At 44.3% G+C, this 20,378-nt stretch overlaps 1 long non-coding RNA gene across 1 annotated transcript; it reads left to right on the top strand.

Annotated features, from left to right (window-relative positions):
* The first annotated feature begins 15,446 nt into the window (after window positions 1-15,446).
* Window positions 15,447-20,223, top strand: LOC119153432. The gene is made up of 4 exons (XR_005106134.1): window positions 15,447-15,557; window positions 16,900-17,022; window positions 17,404-17,475; window positions 20,160-20,223. It is a non-coding gene; the product is annotated as an uncharacterized LOC119153432 (long non-coding RNA).
* The last annotated feature ends 155 nt before the right edge of the window (window positions 20,224-20,378 follow it).

Raw genomic sequence — 20,378 nt, 5'->3', positions numbered from 1 at the left:
GGCTCTGTCCCCTAGATTTCTCAGCATCCCTCTTAGCTCTATTTCCTATTTTCAAATTAGTAAAATCTGGGCTGAAAACTAAACCTCGCACTTCATTCTTTTTTCCATTTTTGAAGTTAGCAAGATAAACAAGTGTTGTTTTACATAAAAACTAAGCCTTAGCAAAATAGACAGATGTATTGAATTACCTCATAGCAAAATGAGTGTGTTTCATTGTCACTTTTGTTTTGTTTTGTTTTACTTAGCAAGATATTATTTTTTTTTAATCTATTGGTGCTATGGGGAAAATGCTGCATTGGCTATGAAATAGACAGAGGGCACCACACACTGACTGCTCCAGTAACGTGCACCAGTATATATTGTGCAAGAGCTCAAGGATCCTAGTTTTAGAATACATAATATATTAGAAGTTAAGCTGTTCCAAAAGCACACGCACACAAAAGACTTCTCTGAACCTTCATAAATTCTTATGCTTTAAATTAGAAATAAAATAGTCTCTTTTTCATTAGCGATGAAAATGATAGGTCTTAGCGGTGCCTAATATTCGTTCATTGCAAATAGTACCAAATTTCTATGTATTCCCTGCATATATTTTATTGCTGTGATTTGTGGTTCTCCCAAGCAGAATAATATTTTTACTTGACTGGTTATACCAGTACAAGTTAAAGGTCTCAGATGTATTCCTTTAAAATGACAGTACATTCTAGCTAGGTCCCTTTGTATCAGTACTTATTCATTGAAAAAAAGTATAAAATATAACGTCATCCTTCTTAGTCCCAGATTCAAATAGTGGGGAGCCAAATCCCAAACCCCATACAGTGCTCTGTATTCACACTTGGGCTCAGAGCACACATTAGTAGTAAGCTACTGTCCCTTAATGCATTTACCTGCATGCTTGGTTGAGTAGATGCACCCCAGCACCAGCCTATGGAGGGTTTGCTGGCACGGCAGCCTCAGCTGGTGGCAGGCTGGCTTGCCGCAGCCTTGCCAAGAGCACCACAGGGACTCTCGGCTTCATTTCTGCTCCTCACTCAGCTCTGCAAATCTATGAGGGTTTTCTGCACTGTTTGGTAGGTAGTGATTACTGGGCGCTTGGCGTGGCAGGGAGACAAGTGAAACAGAGGCGAGGAAGATGCTTGTGCACAGCAGAGAGAGATTTGCTCAGCTGGGGTTTGAGGACACCCTAACGTTCACCAGAACCAGCACATTTAATGTTACCTTCTGGTCTGTGCATCTCGAGGAGGCAGCGATGACTGTCTCTGCACTGCATAGGCGTGCACACAGTCTCTCCCATCTCCCCAGCACATCTGGAGCATGAACTGGGGAAAAGGCATGAGAGTATTTCACAATTCAGCAGGGCATGATCTCCTCTGAAACATCTGGCTCTCAGCTGAGATTTGTATTGACTCTTGAGTACTGAGAGTTGGAGCAAAAGAAAAGATGATTTAAATTAAGACTCCTAAGCAATTTTCTGCAATACTTGCTTTAACGGGTAGTAGATGGGATGTGCGTGTCAGTCTACTGCAGAATCGTTTCTTTAGAGTGATTGGGAATGTGCCTCAAAGTGTAAGCTATGCCAGTACCTTTCTGTAACACATGTGAACGTATGTGCGTGTGACACGCTTGGGTTAATTATTTAAATCTTTAAATCTTGGAAGTCACCCCTCTGCATATGATTGTGCGTATGTGCACACACATACAGCACACTTGCGTTAATTACTTAAACCTAAAAATGCTAGAAGTCGCGCCTTGATTCTTTTTTTTCTGCTTTTTTGTAAAATAGCAGATGTTGTTAAAATTTAGACCAGATTGTAAAATCTTGTTCCAAAGGACCAGTTCCTGAGGAAATCTGACGACTCCTTCCCCTGCTGTTCACTTGCTCTCCAGAGTGGTTGTAGTAAAATCCCACCTCTCCAGCTACTTTGTAGGTGTTCCCCCAATCCAGAGAGGAAAAAACAAATGTGTTGTTTTGGTGTCCAGCTTTGTGGAAATCCTTTTCTGATTTTGATGGGGCATTTTACTACAGCATTCAGTTGGAGACACTTACCCTTTAAGTACTACTGAGAGAGGCAATTGATGCAAAACCCTTCCATACCATTTTCTCAATAGTTAAAAAAGAAGCGGTGTTTTACCTACCAAAGTGTTATTAAAGGAAACTCAGCCATAGCAGCCAGTGTCAGCAATATGCCTTGCAATCGAACAAGAAATATGGTAGATACTCCAAGACATGAGATAACTCCCAAGGCTTATTGCAGAGCAAAGAGCTTTTCAAAAAATGTTTTCTCTGAAGAGTATCAGATTTCACTCACTTCTCACAGCACAGACATGCCTTGGCAATCATGATTAGCCTCATTTGGGCTTGTGAAATCCATTATTTTATAGCTAGTTTCACAGCTGGCAGGATGACAAACAGTTTATTCCTCTTTGGAGAGAAATCAGACCAAAAGACACAGAGCTTTAATTCTGCGTTCCCCCACCTAAGACATTTTTTCCTTCCTGCTTATTGCTTAAGGCAAGACACCTAGTGTTTGCCTTGATGGCTCTGTCAGGCTCTTGACATCCCAGATTTATCTCATGCCTGGATGAGGACAAATCTTTAATGAACTTCAGGGGTTTGTTCCTTTTAAAGTCAGGCGAGGAGGGTTTGCGATTCATCTGGCAAGGAAGACATAAAGAGCTATGCAAATAATAATTATTCTTAATTAGCTATATTTGCCTAGTTGCCAAGTAATCTTTCCATGTGTTTGACATCTCAGGGGGAAGAAGAAGTGGGGTGGTTTTGCGGGTCCGTTTACCTGACCCGATTCCACTCCCTTACAGGGGAAGTAAGGCCCAGACTCAAACTTGCTTACAAGAGCTCTCCAGGGTTAGATTTTACCAGGCAAGGTTATTTCTCAAACAGCTGTTCTGTTGTGGGGATTTTAATGTTTCTGTTGGTCCATGTCTCCATGCCCCTTCTCTGAGCACTCCTGGGTTGACCTGGCAGCACTGGGAATCAGGTCTAAGGAAGGTTCATTCCCTGGAAAGCCACGTTTAACAGCCCTGGAGAATCAAACCCTGCTGCCAGCACCTCCTTGTGCTCCTTTATGTGCACAGAAGCCTTTCCTGATGGAGGGGAGCAGCATCTTAGTACTCATTTTGTGTCCAAATCTTTTCCAGAGGGGCACCCTGGAATTAACATTCTTGGAAAATGCTCAGCTTTTTTTTTTTTTTTGGACCTGGAGCTGTAAGTAATGCATGGTAATGCCGGTCTCCCCTATAAAAGGAGCACAAAACCCAGGTGAGGTTTAATCCACACCTCCATTGGAGGGACCAGATCTCCACATAACTCTCTCGTCCTAACCATCAGGCTGTGTTGCAAAAGGCTGGTGGGTTTTCATCGGCAGCAAGAGCCGGCTACAGAAGCAGTGCTGCAGAGGGTCAGTCCTGCCGTGCTTGCCTCCCTTTCTGGATCTGCACTTTCACTTTTCCTGTCCTGTCGTGTGTTGTCCGTTCATGTCGTCCCGTCCCCCCCCCCCGCCCTTCCCTCATTATTGGACAATGATGTCCAGGTGGCTAATTCTGCTGTAATGTAATGGCAGATCACTCATCTGCTGTTGTGCTGGAAACAATGAGGCCAACTGCCAAGGGAAGTTGGGCTGAATGACTTGCAGCCATAATTGAATTTCACGCAGTACTTGTATGCTCCTTCCCCCTCTTTTTGCTAACTCATCTTGCTGCTTCTTTTTAATTGACAAATTCTAAAGGAAAATGCGGGTGTACAACAAGTTGAGGGTTGCAGTGAACTGAGAAGTTACTACTGGTTTTTGTATAAACTACTGACAACAGGGGGATGTGCTACTGGCAGTAGGGTCATAGCAGAAGTCTGCAACGGTTCATTTTTCTGCTTGTGATGGTGGTGGGTAGTGGCCAGTGCTCTGACACTTTGACTAGCATAAACAACCTTTCTATTTCAAAAATTCAGGTTGCTTTATCTCAGGAATAGTGCTCCAAACATAAAATGTCATCTACAGAAGAGATTTATACACTTGAAAAAAATTAGATATTCCTTCTGAAGATGAACTTTGAATATAACAATACTTGCTCCTTTTTTTCCCAGTGTAGTATATTTCAGGGCTTATTAGACCTTAAATGAATTATCTTTACTTGAGCAAAAAATATTTACCTCTTGGAATAATACATTTAGAAATGCAGTGCAATCACATTCAGTATCTGCTGAAGCTGACGAAGTGTCTGCTTCTTCAGAGAAGCCAGTCACTGTGACTGCCACCTGGAATAATAACAAGAAGAGAGAAGCAAAGAAAGAATAGAAATTATTCACAGAATGTTGGGAAATCTGAATGTTTGCAGAACCGTTCAGAATCATCTCACTGATGATCTCTGCTCTGCACACCACGTCAGCTCTTGCAGGGCCGGGCATGTAGTAGGACTCTTACAGTTCGACCCTGAAACTCAGAATCCCAATGTTGTGGGGTTTGTGTTCGTTCCGCGCCCCCCTTAACAAAATATTTAAAGGCATAATTTTTGTGTACTTTATTACCTAAAATTTGGAAATGAGTTCATAATGTTTAAGCTCCTAGAAAATTGGCCTTGAGAGGATAGTGCTGTGGAAAAGCATTTGTTAATTTTGGGGTTTGGCAGAAACTCTGTGTGAGGGCTTGGGCCTCTGATGCCTGTCGTTCCTTATAGAAATGTCTAACAAAAATATGGCTTCCTCCCAAAATAGCCTAGAGTTTGATCTATAATACACAAGACAATTTTGTAGATAACGGTGACTTTTTTCATCTCTCAGAAACCTCTAGTGGACAAGAAGGGTTAATGTATATTAGTGGTTTCCTGGGTCCTGATGATTCACAGTTAGACTGACAAGGATTTTAACATTAATAATCCTTAGTATTATTTCAGTGAACATCTGTTAAATTTAGTTATTATGTATTAAAAAGCAGACTAAAACCACTGACATTTTAAGGAAGCCCAAATTAATGGTTTGAAAGGTTTCACGAATTTATCAGATGAGTGGAAATCTAAGCAGAAAATAAAAATCCACTTATGAAAAATGACAGCTTTGATTTCTGAAAATCTATAGATACCATATTTAAGGATCTAATTTAGGTTGTGGTTCGTGAAAGCATTTATGGATTATTGACATTTTCAATCTCTGTACTTCACAATGAAATCAATTAGGAAGCGATAATTTTTCGACGAGCGAGGGGAAGCAAGCAGCCGACTCAGTATGAGTGATAAAGCAAGCTCCGATTTATTACGGCGCAATTATGATATTTATACATTTCCAGTTAATTATGCCTACTAGTCATATGTTGATAGGCTAAGCTCTAACGGTTACGTCTTCGTACGGCCTCCTACTTGCGGTTTCTGTGGTTAGCTTGTCTCATAGCTTGGCTCCGTGTTCTACGTGACTTCCTCAGAGTTAGTTGCAACATCTTCTGCAAGCTCAGCATCGACCTTTTCCTTATCTTCCTTGTCCATTGTCCATTCTTGCAAGCTCAGTAAATTTTTCTCTGCGGCCTAGTCTGGTTCACTCCAAACTCATGTCAAGTGCTGTGTCACACAGCCCTTCCATGGATCCGTGGCCGTTTTCTCTCATCCATTCTGCAACAATTCCCCCTTTTTCTTTTTGGACAAGGAAGGATTGGGTAACACGTTCAAATAATTTTCGGATACAAGAAAGAATACAAGGTAACAAAAGCAACAGTAAACCAATAAGCAACAATACAGATAAACCCTGTTTTAACAAGTCTCTTAACCATCCATTTATGCCCAGAGAAGCAAACCAAGAATCTATGCCTGATGAACCTTCTTTGACATGATGCATACGATTTCTTAACTCCTCTAGCTGTCGATGAATACTTTGTGAATGATCAGAGAGATTTAGGCAACACATGCCTTCAAAATCCTGACATCCATGCCCATTTGCCAAAAGCAAAAAATCTATAGCAGCTCTATTTTGCAAGATTGCGTGGCGTAAGCTATCAACATCAGTGGCAAGACCTGATAAAATGTCTGTTGTAGAATTAAATTGTTTCACTGCCCAACAAGCTAGAGTCTTTATTTTAGCCCAATTCGCAGCTGCTGCGCCACCGGGAAGAAAAAATGAAAGAGCTACAGTTCCAGCCACTGTGCCAAGATTTACATTATCATTACAATCTGGCTTTAAGTCATGAAAACTGCGTTTTGCTCTACTCTCATTCGCTTGTCTTACCAAGTCACGCATGGCGGGTGCAAACATGGTTAACTTGCCAATATAACAGGGTCCTCCCACAGGACGAAATGGTATGGCAGGCCACGCCCTGTCTCCACATATTAAAAAATATCCTTCTGGTAATAATTTCGCCGTAACACTTTCCACATCAAATTCACCGGCATATTTTGAGGTGTTCCAATGGCTAGAATTCCCTGATACATTCTGATATCCTAAGTAAAATTGTATTACATTGTCACGGTGCATGATGCGTTTCCATTCATCTCCAAACATGACAGCACCTGAGCCATTGACAGGTCGAAATAGGGGGCGAACTCTGGTACAATTAAGTTTTTGACTAACATTTACTAAAGGCCCAGCGGCTGGAAAAGAGCCCCATAGGTCTAATTCTTGCTGAGGTAAATGGATTGATTCATTTAGATGGTAAATCAACTGTTGTAAAAAATACGTATTTCTAATAAGTGTACTATTCCACCAGGTACAGTTATCACCAAAGCCAAAATTCATGTCATTATACTTCCAGTCTAACCAAGCCAAATATGATTGATTTATGGCTGTATAATTTACTCCCAAAGGTTCAAAATCAGGCCAATGTATATAAGGGTAACCAATTAGACACGTTCGGAAAGGATCACTTGCTTTCTGCAGGGAAAGACAAAAATCTGTAACTCCTGATTGATTTGCCCACGTAACCCACATGTTTTGTCTAGGCTCTATACTATGTAAAGCGAAAACAACGACAATATTCAATAGGCTAATTCCCAAAAACAATGCCATCATCCACGTTTGCAATGATGTTGTATGATATGAGACTCAAAACTTTTCTTAATAATGCGGACCCAAAAGATAAATTCGTTACGTAATTCTGCCAAAAATAATTGTTCAAAAGCCTCATAAGATTGTAATGCTTTGTTGATAACTGCAAAACTAGGAGCAGGTGTTTCAGTCAAAAGGGAATGTCCACCAAAGCCAAAACGTAGAATGTTATTTTGACAGGGTGGACATACCCAGGAACATAAAGTTTTTCGTCTAAACACTCCAACTCTTTTACAATATCCACAATAAAATGTAATTTTTGAATTACAAACAATTTTACATATAGGACAAAATTTTTCTAATTGTATTGGTCCTTGCCCAAAGAGGTCTTGCAAAGTATGCAAAATACGGGTAAAATGTAATAAAGACAATCTATCAGAGGGTAATTGATATTGTATCTCCCGAGGCAGCTGCCATAAAATGGGAAGAATAATATATGTCAGCTTTTCTACAAGTCGTTTTTCTTCATCTGGTCGTGGCAGCCGAAATAATCTGTCATGATGCTGTGTCCATTTGACAATTTTTGCACCATAGGTGGCGCTCTCGACATTGACGACGTGTATGTCCAGGACGCCCACAACGAAAGCAAATAAAGTCTTTTCGAGGTGGTTTCTTGCTTGGCCGTTCATCTGATGTTTTTAAAGGAGCGAGGGCTGCAAAAGCTTGCTGCTGAGTTTTAACTAAATTGTCTCCTACCTCTTTAAGCGTTTCGACTAACAAAGCTTGAGGTCCTACAGGCACTCGGCTCATTCTTTCTAACATAGTTTCAACAGAAGCATCTAGAGGAAGGGTAACTAAAATGCCTTTTGTATAAGTGTTACAATTTTCTAATACACACTGCCTCAATAATGGTCCCTTCATAAAATCCGCTATATCTGCGCGATTGATTGCATCAGTGACTCTGTCTACAAAAGAGGCAAAAGACTCATCCCTGCTTTGTTTAACTGACATATATGAAGGTGTAGTAGGGGTTGTTCTCACTTTTTGTAATGCTTCACGCGCCAGTTTCATAGATTCTAACAGTACATCAGGACCAGTTTGCATCTGCATTTCTATTGAGGCAAAAGGTCCAGACCCCATCAATTGTTCTACGGTTACTCCTGCTAATCGGTCACGCGACGCATGTACAGATAGTTCACAAAGCCTTTGCCAATGAGCCTGCCACAACAATTGCTGTGATTGTTTCAAAATAAGTCTCATAATATTTTTTATATCTTCCGGACACAATATTCCACTTCCCCAAATATAGTTTAACATTTGTCGGGTAGGTTCACCATGTAAACCTGAGTCATTAACTGTACTTCGCAGTTGATTTAAAATTTTCCAATCTAAAGTATGATGTTCTCCTGTCATTACTCCTGCATTATCGATAGTGTAGATCACAGGATAAGCTTGACAATTAATTTGAGTTACAGCATCAAAATCTTTCTGCTCCATTGCCTCTCGGAGTATTTTGTCCCAGTCGACCCGAACCAACTGTGAATGCGGGGGTGAGTTAACCGGTTTACTAAATGTTTTATCTTTCAACTGTCCCCTTGTTGCCTTTCCCTCGAGCTCAATGAACTCCTCCTCTAATTTAACATTTTGTGCGCCATCCAGCACCTGATCTTGCAACGGTGCCGAAGGACAAACTTCTTTCTCTGTGTGAGGAGGAGGAGGTGGTTGATTTGAGGGCTGACGAACAACAGGGACAGGAATTCCTGAAGCAGGAGGACTGAAGTAATCTCCTCCTGCTGTAAAACGCCCCGCTGTTGAGTCAGTTTTTTCGAGCCGATTAGAGGCAGCTGCAGCCATCTGTTTTTCAACTTTGTAACGTTTTAAACAGTTAATGACCTCTCTCCAAGATTTCATTAACTTTTTAGCAACTTTATCATCATCAATCACCAAATCCCATAAACAGTCCCCATAATTACGCCATTCTTCTATTTCAAACATACTTTCAGGATCTTTAAAGTAACCTTTTGCTTTGCCTAACGTAATTAGCCCAGATAAATCTTTTAAAGGGCTTACCCCCCGCTTTTCTAAAAAGCGTTGTAAAAGAGCGAGTGCTACCTCTTTTTCCATAGCGCGCTTTTTAAAGAATTCTTCCCTGATTAAGAGAATTCTTCTCCTTGATTAAGATGCAGCCTTTTTCCCCTGGGTAGCCTCTGACGGACGGCGAACCTTTCCCTTGATTAACGTGGTTCAAGCACGGATCGAGATACGATGCCAGCATCAGTCGATCTTTGCTCCCTGGTCGCTGCTACCAGTGCTTCTCCGTCCTCGCTGTCCGGTGAAGAACAGGGATTGGGGGTCCCTGTTCGGGCGCCACTTTCGACGAGCGAGGGGAAGCAAGCAGCCGACTCAGTATGAGTGATAAAGCAAGCTCCGATTTATTACGGCGCAATTATGATATTTATACATTTCCAGTTAATTATGCCTACTAGTCATATGTTGATAGGCTAAGCTCTAACGGTTACGTCTTCGTACGGCCTCCTACTTGCGGTTTCTGTGGTTAGCTTGTCTCATAGCTTGGCTCCGTGTTCTACGTGACTTCCTCAGAGTTAGTTGCAACATCTTCTGCAAGCTCAGCATCGACCTTTTCCTTATCTTCCTTGTCCATTGTCCATTCTTGCAAGCTCAGTAAATTTTTCTCTGCGGCCTAGTCTGGTTCACTCCAAACTCATGTCAAGTGCTGTGTCACACAGCCCTTCCATGGATCCGTGGCCGTTTTCTCTCATCCATTCTGCAACAATAATTTTGAGAGTGTGTTACATGAAGTTGTTCTAAGGCAAGGTACTTGTAGAGCACCTTCATTCACTGATGCCTGGGTATTATATGAAAAATGTAATTTGGAAACAGTGTAAGTGAGATTATTCATCCCTTTTATTAAATAAAGGATTAGCACTTCATTTGCTGTAAAAGGCAAGCATTTCTCCTGTGCAATAAATCAAGATTATTTTTTTTTTCCCCAGCCATATGGGGGGGAGTACAATGTGCACACACAGGTACATACAGTTAATAAGAGGGAAGTACTCTGTTCACTGCAAAAGTTAATACTGTTACAGCCTAAGTGGGTCCCACCATTATAATCATTTGAACCTAAACAAACTTTAAAACTCTGCTTGCAGAATAGTTTTGTTCTGGTGGAGAACTGCAATGGAGAGGCTCAAATTTGTGTGTGGTTCTTTCGTAACAGAAATTGGCAGCTGTGAGAAAATTAATTTGTGGCAATATAATTGATAAGAATAATGTCTTCATTCCTCTGACTGGAGTATGAAAATCTAAGTGCTTTACATTCAAATTTTTTACAGTTTTTACCTGACTACAAAGCCAGGCAATGTTAATAGGGTCTGTTTCCCATTTAAATCCATGTGTGTCTTTGCCAGTACCACGAGTGAAGATCCCCCAGGTCAAGCAGTGGTGGGGCACCAAGTGCAATCTGCGGTGTGTTTCTTTATTGTACCTTGCTCTGAAAAGGAAGGGAAATGAGTTCTAGAAAAGTTGTCATGTTGAGTGGGGAAAAAAAAAATTAAAATGATAGTAAAGTGGGATTAGGTGGCTAAAGTGGGAAGGTAGAAATAGTATGTATTGGCAAAGTAGCCTTAGAAAACTTAGTTCTTCTATTCTCTGTGCTTGCTCCTGAGCCAAGACCCAAGAGGGCTTCCCCTGTTGCATGTTAAAGCTTTTCACATTAAAAACTCATTTTATGAGAGCTTCACTGGGGCTAATGGGGTGGGAGCCGAGTTTCTGACTTGGGGGCAGCTTGATGTGGTGGATGGGGACAGAGGCTGGTTGCTGTGTCTTCTGTAGCAAGGACAGTTGCAATGAAAGGACTGAGACCAAAGACCACTGTATTGCTGTTGGTTTTCCTTTGCTTACAGGCAAATGTCATCTGACCTTCTGCTGGCTACAGCTTGCTGCAGTGGATGTAACTGTTCCCATTATTATTAGGGCATTCAGGGTCCAGCAACCACCCACCTGCACGACAGTGTGACCCCAGGCTTTCCTAGAAGGAGCAGGTGGATGAGAGAAATGGTGGCATGTGCTTTGGTTTGCATCTGTGCTGCATGGACTAAGTGCTAGGCTTGGCAATGTGGTCTCTTTTGTCATTTTAATTATGTGTCAGGAGAAGAAAATGAAACAGAGAGGGGTACTTCTGCAGTGTTTTGAATTTTAGGTTGCCAAAAGAGCTTGTGTCATATAAATGCTGAGCTAGCTCTCTAACTGTTCTTCTGGCAAACTGTATGTGGGGGTTTGAGTGTTTTAAGAGCATTTCCATATTGTTTCTATTTTAATGGGGCTTTGAGCAACCTGGTCAAGTGGAAGGTGGCCCTGCACATAGCAGGGAGGTTCGAACCAGATGATCTTTAAGGTCCCTTCCAACCCAAACCATCCTATGATTATACAATTCTCACTCCCTGGGTTTAAATATATTTATTTTACATCTGCTGCTGCAGAGTTCAGCTTTCCTTCAACTCTATTTCCCTATCAGGATCTGTCTGTGTAGCACCTGCACTTCTAGATGGGAGAGCGCTATGGGTTTGAAAAGTGTACAGGTGTGGTCCTCTTCAGCATTGCTAGCTGAGTGCTAGGATGAGGAACCAGAGGGACGAGTGAGAAGCTGATGACCCTCCTTCAGTATCTGTGCCCCACTCTCATCATCTGTCAACTGCTGCATTTCCTCAAGGACCTTAACCACTTTCCTAAATTTTAGATGTTGAGAAGAGAAACTGCTCAGGACCTCATGTGCCTTGTTACTGTTAGCATGACTGGGAATACATCCTGCCCAACAGCAGATTTTCCTACACCCTAGAGGACAGAGTTTCTTTAGCACTGACTGCGGGGTCCTGTCGTCAATGATCTGCCACGCTGGACATGCTGGGAATCTGATGCCTCCCTCGCCTGTATATTGCCTAGTTGGCTAGACTGCTGCTTTTTGTTTTGATAACTAAAAGGAAGTCTGTTATCGATACGTGCTTTGGAGCCCTGAATTTTGAACACATCTCTTGTTTACTGTAACCTTCTTTTAGTAGAGGAACACAGAGGCTTCAGCACCCAACCATGTCTTCAAAAAAGAAGAGTGCCTTCATCTCCAAGCAAGCTCTACATGGGTACACTTTGGGGTGCCTTGCTAGGTTTGCAGCTTCCCTAACATGTTCCTGTTCAACCTAAAACCCACACATGGGGGGGGTGGGGGTGGGTGTTGGGGAGAAACGTGTAAACTGGGAGAGCTCTCTGTGTATGCTACAGGGAAGCCCTCAAGTCAGAGGTTGAGAGAGTTGTGGGTGCTTTGCTTTTCGCAAAGAAGCTTGCAGTCTAAGGATTAGAGAAAGAAAGAAAAGGCTGTAGGTCTGAGACCATCCTTGTGTGAGAAGCCCTGCCACAAGGCATCTTCAAGACTTCGTTTCATCATTAGAGGGAGCTGAATGCTGGAGTCCAGAACAACAGGGCTCAGGGCCAAACAGTGTCAGCTCAGCAAGATGGTCACCATCTTGCACCATGAGTCATCTGTCAGGACAGGGTGCAAGGCCAGTGCTGTGCCTTCTGGGGATGTTTCTCCCTAGTTGGTTCCCTAGTGCTATGACTGCTTTTCAGCTTCATCTCCCCATGCATCTGGTCAGGCTGGTTGGGGGAGGCGAGATGCAGTAGTTAGCCAAGACTGGCAAGAATTACCCTCAGCGTGGCTGAGATGCTGCCTCTTGAGCTACTAAGATTAGCCTCAAAAGCCTGTTTTCTTAGTCTTATTTTGTAATTAACTATGTGTTTAATGCTGATTCTCTGTATATTAAATCAGTTTGACCTGTGAAGGACAGGAACAGAGATGTCACTTATTCTGCTATTAAATACGTCCTGAAGAATAACCAGCTGGCAAAGTACAAGGCACAACCTTTTACTTACTTCTGTAGTTGCCTTTTGAAATCCCCCCATATTCCATTTTTTTCCAGGAGTTTTGTGCTCCTGCTGTGGGTTTGAAGCATTGCCAGGGAGAGAGCTCTCTACAGGACTCTGCCACTGCATACTTGTGTCTTAAATCGTTGAGTGCACCTCAACAACGCAGTGGTAAGAAAATGAGCAGTTAATGTTGCTCAAGTGTTAATTGTGCCAGAAATTAAGAATGTATTTTCAGAGCCCCAACCCAGCAGTACTAAGAGCATTCAATTAATGTGTTTGTGTGATTTCCCTGAATGTGTGGAAGGAATCTGCCTGATCACTTGGCTCCAGGCGTAGCACGCACAGGCTGTAGCAGCCGGTGATTGCACATTAAGCTTGGTTTTTCTTCCATCCGAAGAAATCAGAGAAAATCAGGGTATGTGGAAAGTCTTGTCTGTAAGTCCCCTCAGACTAGGCAGGTGGTCCTTTGGGCCTCTGGTGCTGTTGAAGCCAGTGGCACTGCCCTGCAAACGGAGTAGGAAATCGAGGTGAAATACCCTTGCTCTACTACAATGCATTAATAGCTGGAGCAGAAGATCTCACTGAAAGAGAAATAACTGTGTATGCTTAATTTTTCTGTACCTCCCTGTAGGGAAGGTAAGGTGCCTCCTGTGCTATAAGCAGTATTTAAATTCTGTGGACAGGCACAGGCATTGCAGAGACGTTAAATTATCTGTAATTGGGCAAAATGTTAAATATTCTTCCAATACTTTATGAAGAGAGTTTTGCAGTGAATATTTCTCTGCTATGGAGAAATAGTGTGAAATCGGGACAATGGACATTGATCGTGATTGTATATGTCTGCTCAAGGAATGTGGGTATGGTGACCGGTCATGGGTGTGGTGTCTGGTCACATAGGCACACAGCTTTGAGGAGACACCTACCCTTCTTCGTCTAACAAAGGGGCTATTTATAAAAAGGATGAGAAAAGGATGAGAGACATTCCAATGTTATCTAGAGGAAGGGAGTGCTAAGTCTCCTTGCTGGAGAAGATCAGATGGTCACAAGGACCTACAAACCTGCAAGACCAACACATTCCAGGCAAAGGACTGATAAGCTAATTAACATACGAAGCGAGAGGAAGCAGGTTTAGGTAACGAATATGTATAGGCATTAATTGAATATTCATTTGTTTTATTGTGTAAATGTGAGATGGGGCATGCACACTTGTGGAGGAGCGATCCCCCATGCACCTGCGCGCAATAAACATACCTGCTTTATAACTTTTGAGTTACAGAGTTTAATAGCGTACCTCACCTCATGGTGTACTTTTCACCTTTTGCCTGGTATGTGATGGTCTTGCAAGTCTGCAGTGTTCTTATCGGTCCGAGTGACGTGCGGAATTAGACTCTATAACTCGAAAGTTATAAAGTAGGTATGTTTATTGCGCGCAGATGCACGGGGGATCGCTCCTCCACAAGCGTGCATACCCAAAGTGACGAACCATCTCACATTTATACAATGAACAAATGAATATTCAATTAACGCCTATACATATTCGTTACCTAAACCCCGCTTCGTATGTTAATTAGCTTATCAGTCCGTTTCCTGGAATGTGGTGGTCTTGCAGGTTTGTAGGTGATTCATGTCCTTGTGACCACCCAATCTTTTCCAGCAAGGAGACTTAGCACTCCCTCCCTCTAGATAGCATTTGAATGTCTCTCATCTTTTCTTATTCTCTTTTAAATAGCCCCTTTGTTAGAGGAAGAAGGGCAGGCGTCTCCCCGTCTCCCCTTTGTTAGAGGGGCAGGCGTCTCCCCAAAACTGTAGTTGTCACCGCACCCATGACTAGTCACCATACCCACATTCCTTAAGCAGACACATACAATCACAATCCATGTCCATTATCCCCATTTCACATTATTTCTCCATATCACGAGCTAATGGATGTCCTTGTCGACCATCTGGTCCTTCTGCTTGTTTCTTTTACTCGCTCCCTCTAGATAACTTATAAACAGGCCCCTTGTCAGAGAAAGTTAGAGAAACGGACTCCTTCTTTCGCTAGCTCTTTCATTAATTATTTCTTTCAAACTATGGTTCCATGACCTGATTACTAGACCTACATTCTTTGCGTAAATATATTTACCCGTAACTGATTGTCCCCATTCCATACCATTTCTTTATATCACTATTATTAAAGTTCACGATTTCTTGGCCGGTAGCTCCGAGTTGTTTCATTCGGTTGCTCTCAGTCCTTGGCCTTGGTACAGGGCTGTACAGAAGATTCCACAGCAGCTTGTGTTGTGCAACTGCTAGTTCCACTAAAATATATTTCTTATTCGTCTATAGTTCTATGAAAATGATTTTATAAAATCAAATAAGGTTAATAAATTCTAACCATTAGCAAATCTGTAACACGGGGACCCGGCTCCTACCGCCCGGGACCCAGCCGCGGCGGGGCGGGGCAGGCGTGCTGCGACCCGTGCTCGGCGGGACCCGCTCGGCCAGGGCTGCCGCCTCCCGCCGGGCCGGCCGGGTGCACGCGGGGCCAGCCGGGAGCAGCAGGCGCGGGCGCGCCGCGGGGCACGCTGGGAAGTGGAGTTTCCCAGCGACAGGGCCCATTGTGCCGTCAGCGCTGGGGAACAAACTGTCTCCTGTGAAGCTGCAGGTGAGGTTTGGGTGGGGCACGACGGGCCAGTCAGGTGTCACCCGAGCAGCGGGCAGTGCCGGCTGTCACCCGAGCAGCGGGCGGTGCGGGCTCCAACATGGGGAGCAGGCACTGCAAGGTGGCACCGGCTTCCCCAGTGATTGAGGGAAAAGCGGAGCTGCCGGGCCCGGTGGGGCACGGCGATGGGCTGGGCCTCCAGGGAGGCAGCGCAGGCTGGGCGGTCCCTGGCTGCTGCCGCCGGTGGTGGGTGAAGCCAAGGCGGCGCAGGCGCAGGGCGGCCGTGGCGTACGGCAGCAGGCAGAGCAGGCTGGCGGCGGGCAAGGAGAAAGTGAGGGGCGGCGGGGGCCGGGGCGGGCCGCGCCGGGCCGGCGGTGCCGTGGGTCCGCCGGGTTCGGTTTGGCGGTTTTCCCTCCCCCTGACCTCCCCCACACCCTTTTTTGGGGTTTTTTGGTCTCATGTTACTTATTTCCCCGGCCGCGGCGTCGGCGGCGTATGTGAAAGTCCTGGGGAGGGGAAAGTGTCCTGGAGCGGTTCGGGCTTCCATTTTGGAATTCTGCCAATAATGGGTCCTTCTTTCCCCACCTGGAGGCCGAGGCGCGGCGCGGCACGGCACGGCGGGGGGCCGGAGGGCGGGCTGCGGGCTGGGGAAACAGGCAGTTGACCGAACTGCCTGGGGCTCGCTTGCCTGGGGGCTTCACCCTGCTGGAGCACAAACGATTCAGCTCGGAAGACCTAGCCGAACTCAAGCGAACGGCTTATCCGACTAGCTTTTCTGGGGTGAAGTGGGTGTGATTGAAAAATGAGTTGTAGGTTGCTTCTCCCCTTAGTTCACAGTGACTGCGCTGCTTGTATTAACATGGCATTTGTCTGTAAGGACTGTAATTTTCCTTCTCAAAGGCTTTCACAGAGTGGGAGGTCTTACTGTCAGGTGTTGATGTTTCACTTAACAGTCAGATTTCATTGCCCTTTACTCATTTTTCCTCAATGCTCTTAGTTAGAACCCTAAAAAACCCCACCCCAAGAAACTTCTTTTCATCTTTTAGTTGCCGGATGGAGTATCAAGTCGTTTCCCAGCAACTCTTAGCTGTGTACAAAAGTTGAACGTTTGCAGCTCTGAGCCTCTTGTCGTAAACTCATCACATTAGATCTTACTTTAGCCTTTTTTTGGGACGTGTTTTGATTTCTATTTTTCTTCCCCCCGGGGCGACAAACTCATTGAAGAGCGTTTCTCTTGTCCTTACACTTGGTCTTTTTACCCAGTGGAGTTGGGGCTGGGGGGTTGACATCATTCTCACAGAAGGCATGTTCTGTTTGGATTTCAGATTATTATTATTTTTCACAGGTGAAGGAGTATCAGCAGAAGAAGAGCCCTGGAGCAGCTGCAGAAAGTAAGGAAAACCACAAAACTAAAGGAGACGGTCGACCTGAGACTCCCCTGGGCGATGACCAGCAGCCTCCAGAGAACGTGAGTGCCTCGGTCTTTGTCCCCGCTCATTTGCTACCTCCTTGTTCTTTGGTTTTCTGAACAACGTGACTAGAGCCGGGAAATGGTTATGCGGGTGTAATAGATGACTGGCGCAGCTGCCTGTATCGCCAGCACGCGAAGCGTGCCACAATAGTTAGCAGCTACCGCTGCTGGAAGGTGCACACTAGAGTTCAGGGTACGTGCCAAAGCCGCGTCTGATCATGCGGTGCTGTCACGCAGCCCTGGGTGTGCCCAGAGCTGCTGCTTTGAGTTGCGTGCTCCTGGCCAGCTGGAGGATGCCGGTTTCTTTGGCTACCTTCGATTGACACTTTCTCTCTGTCCTTTTCTGAGCCGTTTCCCCTTTTCTTTCACCTCCTTCAGATTCTGAAGGTGCCGGTGTCGGACCTGAAGCGCTCCAATGGGGTAGCCATACCCTCATTGGACAGGAGGAAGGTGAGGCAGTGCTCGTGTCCCTCGCAGTGACTCGCTCTCCCTACTGCATGCTTCAGGTTCTGTTTGCACTGGCCTCGATTTCTTGGGTGGAGCCTTGTCCTGACATAGCCCCTGTCAGTTGCTTGAGTTTTGTTGCTGTTTTTATTATCATGGAGCTAGTTGATACCATGCGTTGCCATTGCTCGTAAAGTGCTTGCGCCCTTCTGGTTTGTGTCGAACTGAACGTGTGAAAAAGTGAACCTTGTCAAAACCTCTTCCGCGAGACAGCTGAGCTTTGAGGAAAAGGAGGAGTGTGGGGTGAGGCGATAAACTAACTGAACTGCTGAGGGCAAGTGCAGTAGGGAGAGGCAGTGTTTTCTTAGTCTGTATTTCTCCCGCTGTGCGTGTCATTGCTGTATTCCCTAGGGCCTTGCTTCTGAAGGGCATGACTCTGCTGATCTCCAGGCAAGCAGCTGCCCTGAGGAAGCTGTCTAGTTATTCCTGCCAACCCATTTTACAACAGGCGATGAAACTTGCGCAGGGGATGTACAGTCTGGCAAGTTCCAGTACTGGCTTTAAATAGGTTTAGGCAGGAAGTCGGATCCTTTGAGTCAAACGTTTACAGGCTTTAGCATCTTCATGTTGCCAGGCTTCTGAAGAGGAAACGGCAGGAACTATGCCAATAAGCAATAGAAACGTGTTCAGGCACAAACATAAACCCCCAGCCTTTTTAAAACAATTCTTTTCAGGCAGTTTATTTAAATGGAAGGCTTGATCAAATTGTGATAGAAGCTCAGGGAAGTCAAATTTGGTAGCCCAGAATTGTCTTCCGCTGTTGCTGTGGCAAAGCTCTGATTTTCATTCCACTTGCATCATTTTGGTAGCTTATTTTCCTACCATTGTTTCAGTTCAGTTGTCATAAAGTAACTCCTGTTTACTACATATCCGTGCGTCTCTTATCAATAAACGTAACTATAGTAATCACCAGGGGTACCAGTTAGATGCAGTGAAACCTGCAAGATGGAATGGAGTTCACTCTGATTTGCCTTTGTATTCCTTTTGTCCTGTTAATTCTCTTGATATTTGATGTGGAGCTTTAAGCAGTCAGCTCAAGAAAACACTCCTGGATCTCAGCGGTGTCTGCAGTCATCCTACTGAACAATATGATATTTAAGCATTGAGAAGCAAAAAATCCTGGTTTAGAACGTAAACTTTCAGCAGTGGGAAGAAAAGCTGAGTGGGATGAACGAACAGCATGTATTCATGGAAAGATGTATTCTTGATGTAGTGGAAAAGAATGGGAAATCAACCTGCATCATTGACATTAGCTTGTCGCAGAGGGAGTCTGCATCTCTCCTTACCCAGAAAAGGATGTTTTCTCTGTGTGGTACTTTGGAGTGGAAGGTGCTATAAGGAGTATTATTATGACAGTCAGTTCTTACTTAGTAGTGACTTGTTGCCTTGGGGAATAAAACTGGCTGACTTGACTGCTTTGCTTGTAGTCTACATCATATGTGAATGGAGAAAGTGCTGTTTCTTCCACAAATATTAAGGAAATGGAAGGAGGTTGTTCTCAGTGTCCCCGTCGTGTCCCGTCCCCGCCCCCCCCCCCCCCCCCCGCCCCCTTTCTTATTTGCTACTGTTGATAACTTACTGGGACTCTGCTTTCGGCAGTGTTAGCGAGACCTAATTGAATGCACAGCTCTCGTTCATTGCTGTCTAGTGCTATGATCGGGTAGTTGTGATCAACACTGGGAGGCAGGTATCGGAGGTGTTTCCAGTTCGGGGACTGGGGATAATCTGGCTTCCGTGCAACTGCCATTCTTATTTCTGAGTCACTGTTAGGTCAAAATGAAGCCTTGGCAGAATGGATAAAATGTGTTGATGTCTCAGCTGCTTTTGTTGAAACGGTAGATTTTTGTTTTGTTTGGAGAATCTGATTATCACAGTTTGATAGGATTTATTTTGCTGTCCTTTTTAAGTACTGCTTTTTTCCTCCCCTCCTCCTCTTCTGCTCCTTCCTTTTTCTCCTGTCTGCATGTGCCATCTAAAGGTGCATTACCTACGGACAACAAATCTCCAAATACTTCACCGCTAAGATGGAAATTGGCTAGGACAGAATTACCCCTTTTCTTTGTATCTGGCTTCAGCTCTCCCATACCACCTCCTGCAGAAGTCTGCCAACACAAGTGCGGCTCCGCGTGACTTAAGGCCAGCTCTTCAGTGGAATAAAGGTCTGAGGTCTCAGTTCAAGGGAAAGACTACGTTTTTGTTTGGGGGGTTTGGTTGTTGTTTTTTTTTTTATTGGTGGTGTTTTTTAAAAAAACCCAGCATTTCTGGCGATCACCCCAATACACCAGGATTACTGCCATCAGTTGCACAGATGTGAGGATGCGAGTTTAACTGAAGCTGGTAGATGCTCAGATGTAGACATGGAGGGGTTTCAGCAGCGGTGTTGGAGAACAAATGTGGCAATCTACTGAGCGATGAAAAAGATGCCTGGCATGTAAAGTACATTAGTCAAGGCAGCTCCAGATCTCTTATTTTTAATAGCTAAGATGAACTTCCTAGTCCTCTACAGAAAGGACAGTGGAAATTCTGTTTGCGTGAATTGGGCATGTATCCTACTTTGTTGAAGTGAAAATGTGTTTCAGATGTGTGAGAGTATTTTCTCTTGGTACTGGTGCATCGCTTTTCCTCCACAGAAAGAGCAGAGCCAGGAGGCAGTGGATCAGCTGGAGAAGGTAAAGTGTGTCCTGGTTTTGGATAGGCAGAAAAATAGTATCTCTTTCTTGGCGGCATAGAGAGTATAGTGGGCTGTGGCACAGGCACGTGTGGTCTTGTCTTATGTTAGATTCAGTTTCATTGTAGCGTAGGGTTGAATAATTTGACTTCATGAGTTAGGCCTGCCTGGCAGGTAGCGT

This window comes from Falco rusticolus, chromosome 9 (genome assembly GCF_015220075.1).
Source record: "Falco rusticolus isolate bFalRus1 chromosome 9, bFalRus1.pri, whole genome shotgun sequence".
NCBI lineage: Eukaryota > Metazoa > Chordata > Aves > Falconiformes > Falconidae > Falco > Falco rusticolus.
This window is presented reverse-complemented; position numbering and strand designations above follow the sequence as displayed.